Source organism: Myotis daubentonii, chromosome 10 (assembly GCF_963259705.1).
Source record: "Myotis daubentonii chromosome 10, mMyoDau2.1, whole genome shotgun sequence".
NCBI classification, from domain to species: Eukaryota; Metazoa; Chordata; class Mammalia; order Chiroptera; family Vespertilionidae; genus Myotis; species Myotis daubentonii.
In genome coordinates, this window is record NC_081849.1 from 15095970 (window position 1) to 15101327 (window position 5358).

At 38.3% G+C, this 5358-nt stretch overlaps 1 non-coding gene across 1 annotated transcript; it reads right to left on the minus strand.

Moving 5' to 3' along the window:
- Positions 1–801: 801 nt before the first annotated feature.
- On the minus strand, positions 802–908 carry LOC132211661 (U6 spliceosomal RNA). Its single transcript, XR_009447546.1, has one exon. It is a non-coding gene; the product is annotated as a U6 spliceosomal RNA (small nuclear RNA).
- Between the last annotated feature and the right edge of the window lie 4450 nt (positions 909–5358).

Below are 5358 nucleotides of genomic sequence, written 5' to 3' on the forward strand. Positions count from 1 at the left end.
ATTTCTGAATGTGATAGAAAAAGATGAAAAATATCTATAGTAAGATAGATGTAGATTTGTATCTCAAATTTGACATTAACACCTTGATCCTTGACAATGATGTAAACCAGTTTGAGGAAGTCTGCTTATCTGTAAACCTGGGGAGAATTCTTACAATCTTAATGTGTTTTAGTGTGAATTAAGTAGATGATATTTTAATGTACTAAGCATTCTGCTAGCTACAAGTATCATTTATTGGTGTATACTATTTACAAAATTTATAATAAATTATTAAATTAATGTTTGTATTAGTTACTCTGTTCAGAAGAAGGACTATTTGTTTGTTAGTAATATAGTTTGGGTTCTATAGACAGTCAAACTCATAGAAATGGTACAGTTCAAAAATTCCGATTGGTCAAGCTCCTATTTCTGGGTAAGTTCCCAAAAGTTTGGACATCGGTGTATCTAACAACCAGGTCAACAGGAAGTGTCTCTTCATTGTCCTCTCACTTCTTCACTTGGTGCTGTGCCTTCCAGCACAGGTTCATACATCCAGATGGCTCAGTGCCTGGCTTCCAACTTTTTTCCAGCAAAGTTTAAAGACTATATATATATATATATATATATATATATATATATATATATATACATACATATATACATATATACATATATACATATATATATATTGCTCTCAGTTGGTTGGTTTTAGTTACTAAAGTGCTAGAAAAAAACTTGATTGTTTAAATTTGAATAGGCATCACTTAGGCAAATAACTATTATGTGAGTAGATCTGTCTGTCTTTTGTGATTTTTTTTTTTTTTAAATATGGAACGCTTCACGAATTTGCGTGTCATCCTTGCGCAGGTGCCATGCTAATCTTCTCTGTATTGTTCCAATTTTAGTATATGTGCTGCCTAAGCGAGCACTCTTTTGTGATTTTTTGAAGAAAGGGGAAAAATTTCTTCGTAATGTCTCTCAAATCACACTGGAGTCTCTTCCTTGGGCAGCTCTCAATGTTGGCACTATTAACTGAAGTAGGAAAAATAGTGCCATCCCCATCTAAAAGGATGGTAAATACTATCTGCCAAATATCATTAATCCTGGAAACTTTCTGTGCAGCCAGAAGGTTTAGGAGTTCTCATTTAACACCAATGAAAGTCTAGTATCCCATCTACTATCAAGCAGTAAGCCAGAAGCAGGATAAATTTGGTTTTTGGGAGGTCATTGATTTTTATAGGAATTTGATAAATATTTCACAGTTTAGCTTACACAGTAGTAAAGTACTAAGAAATTTAAATAATGGTGTGAAACAAAATGAGACATGCCAATCAGTCATTTTGGTTTTTTAGTCAGTAATGGCTTAAAAGAGGCAATTAGAGAAGTGTGTTATTTAGAGAGTTTATTCTAGTGAATATTGACCCATTGTTTCTCACAATGAGGAAAATTATCTAAATTACATTTTTACTGAAACAATATCAGGTCTACTTGGTTAATTACATGAGCATTGACGCATACAGATCTGAGTTCAAAGCATACAGACCTGAGTTCAAATATTGGCTCTTTCTCCTAATAACATATGACCTTAGCTTCATATAATCAAGGCTCAGTCCCTCACCAGTGAATTAGGGATGGTAATAATCAAAGTTGTTTAAATAATAAATAAATAAAAACCTATATTTAAAATGTACCCATCTGGAGTTAATCAATTATTATTATGGATAAAAATCTGCTGATATCCATTCCCCCAACATTATTAGATATAATTGATATATAATATTGTATAGTTTCAAGATGCACAATATGATCTTTGAAACATATATATTATAAAATGATAGCCACAGTAAAGTTAGTTAACACATCCTTCACTTCACATAATTACAATTTTTCTGTAGTTGCTGTTAAATATTCTTACCATAATAAAAACATTAAAGCTCTACTCTCGTAGCAACTTTCAAGTATATAGACAGTATTTTTAACATTAGTCACCATCCTATATAAATAAAAGACTAATAAGCAAACTGTCCCTAGGGAGTTCGACCGACCTGGAGTTCAACTGCTCGCTGTGATGTGCACTGACCACCAGGGGTGGTGCGGAACGAAGGACCAGGGGGTAGTGTGGAATGAAGGAAAGCCCTGGCTGGCAGCCGGCAGCCAGGGGAAGGAAGGCCCTGGTCAGAAGCCAGAAGGAAGGCCAGAAGGCCCCAATCAGCCCTGATGGCTGGCCAGGCCTAGGGACCCTACCGGTGCATGAATTTCATGCATCGGGCCTCTAGTGCTATATATCAGAAGCTGAGGCTTGTTCGTCTTATAATTGAAAGTTTTATGCCCTTTGAGCAGTATTTCCCCATTTCCTACCTCTCATCTACTAACAACAGAAACCACCATTCTACTCTCTGTTTCTAAAAGTTCAATGTTTTTAGATTCCACATATACCAGTAAGTTAGATGATACAATATTTTTTTTTCTTTCTGACTAATTTCACTTTCAAAAATAAAGATAAGCCCAGCCAGTGTGGCTCAGTGGTTGAACCAGGAGGTTCTAGTTTGATTCCAGGTCAGGGTACATGCCCGGGTTGCTGGTTCAATCCCCAGTAGGGGGTGTACAAGAGGTAGCCCATCAATCAGTGATTCTCTCTCATAACTGATGCTTCTATCTCTCTCTTCCTCTCCCTTCATCTCTGAAATAAAAAAAAAAAAAGATAAATTTAAAAAGAGTATTTACTTAAAATATAATATGCTGAGTCTTTACTCTTATAAAGTTCTGATTTGATTTTAAGAAAGTTAAATAGCTTGCTGGTGGTAAAATAGTGAATGGAACTGATTGCATAGTTAGGTATTTTCTTCTTCATATTCTTCTCATTCATTTTTCTCTATCTCCCTCATGCCTTCACTACCAGATCATTGTCCCCAAAATGAAAGGTAGGAAGGAAGAATGTAAAGACCAAACTGAAGACTATGTCATTTTTCTCCACTATCTGAACTATTTACTACTTTTGTTTGCCTTGGTTCTTTGTTCACTTTGTGTGTTTCTAATCCCATGTTCCCTCCAAAAAAGACAAAATGTTTTTATGTGACAGTGATATTCCTCATGTACCCTTTAAAATAATTTTGAAAAACTTAATATTCCCTTTTATATTTTAGATGCCTTCTATAATTTTCCATTATTAAAGTGCAAAAGGTTATAATTCATACATATTGTAATTGATGACATGTTAAAAATAAAATTAACATATTTCTTTTTAAACTTGGATAATGGCATCATTAGACCCTGAGACAGTTATGTGGTGTTAAGCACTTTATTTTGGAGAAATCAGGAAAGCAAATGAGGGGTTGGGGAAATGAGATAGTTGGCAGAAGGAAACAATAAAGGGTGTGTTCATGCATGGGTTACTGTTATGCGCAACAGTAGAACAACTGTTTCAGCTTCTTCTGAAATCATTTTGATAGACTGACTGGTACGTATAGTGTAATTACCCCATTGAGGAGCAAGAAACATGGCTAATTTATCTACCTCCTTCCCGCAGTGTGAGAGGGTTCCTCCTGGAGACAGTGACTCCCCGTCTTGTCCCTGCCTTCCTAAGTTTGACTCAAGCAAACAACTTTAGCCAGAGGAATCTCTAAGCAGAGAGATGTAAATCTGAGGCAAAAAACTATCAGTGTGCACAGGACATACCCACCAAATGGCAGAAGACACTTGGGTGGTCCAAGAACTAAGGGTTTCATTGAATTCCCATTAAATTTTCATTAGATAAGCTATTTCTCTGATAAAAAAAAAATACTTTTAAAGTAAAATTTTAGTATTCAAACTATAACCAAAATTGTTATCAGTCCAGAAAGAGCAAAACTTTTTTACTCTTCAATTACAGTTGACCTTCAATATTATTTTATACTAGACTAGAGGCCCGGTGCACAAAAATTTGTGCACTCGGGGGGGAGGGGAGGTACCTCAGCCCGACCTGTGCCCTCTTGCAGTCTGGGACTCCTCGGGAGATAACGACCTGCTGGCTTAGGCCTGCTCCCGGGTGGCAGAGGGCAGGCCCAATCCCTAGGTGCAGCCCCTGGTCAGGTTCAGAGCAGGGCCGATTGGGGAGTTGGGGCGCTGGCCCCTGTCATGCACAGAGCAGGGCCGATTGGGAAGTTGCGATGCCACCCCCAGTCACGCTCAGGGTAGGGCCGATTGGGGGGTTGGGGCACCGCCCCCTGTCACACTCAAGGCAGGGTCGATGGGGAGGTTGCAGCGCCACCCCCTGTCAGCACAGAGCAGGGTCAATCAGGGGGTTGGGGAGCTCCCCGCTGTCACGCACAGAGCATGTGCATGATGGCGGGGTCCTCAGACTAGCCTGCCCCCCCTCACAGTCTGGGAGCTCTCATGGGATGTCCTACTGATGGCTTAGGCCCACTCCTCATGGCTTAGGCCCACTCCTAAGCCACAGTCTGGCCTCCCTCTGCAGGAGGCAACCGGCCGATCAGGTATATAGATACTTTCTGGAGGCAGCACAGATTCTTGTTTGTTTGTTTGTGTTTTTTTTTCCGTTCATCAGATTATTTATTCACTTGATTTTTAGATTCACTTGCAGATAGATATGTATTTGTTGCTTTCATAATTTTTATCTTTACCTTTTTTCTTCCTCTTCCTCTTCTTAAAGGATACCTTTTAGCATCTCATATAATACTGGATTGGTGGTGATGCACTCCTTTAGTTTTTTTCTTATCTGTGAAGCTCTTTATCTGACCTTCAATTCTGAATGATAGCTTTGCTGGGTAAAGTAATCTTGGTTGTAGGTTCTTGCTATTCATCACTTTGAATATTTCTTGCTACTCCCTTCTGGCCTGCATAGTTTCTGTTGAGAAATCAGCTGACAATCTTATGGGTACTCCCTTGTAGGTAACTAACTGTTTTTCTCTTGCTGCTTTTAAGATTCTCTCTTTGTCTTTTGCTCTTGGAATTTTAATTATGATGTGTCTTGGTGTGGTCCTCTTTGGATTCCTTTTGTTTTGGGTTCTTTGCACTTCCTGGACTTGTAAGTCTATTTCATTAACCAGGTAGGGGAAATTTTCTGTCATTATTTCTTCAAATAGGTTTTCAATACCTTGCTCCCTCTCTTCTTCTGGCACCCCTATAATTTGGATGTTGGCATTTTAATTATGATGTGTCTTGGTGTGGTCCTCTTTGGATTCCTTTTGTTTGGGGTTCTTTGCACTTCCTGGACTTGTAAGTCTATTTCATTAACCAGGAAGGGGAAATTTTCTGTCATTATTTCTTCAAATAGGTTTTCAATATCTTGCTCTCTCTCTTCTTCTGGCACTCCCATAATTTGGATGTTGGTACTCTTGAAGTTGTCCCAGAGGCTACTTACACTATTTTCATATTTTTGGA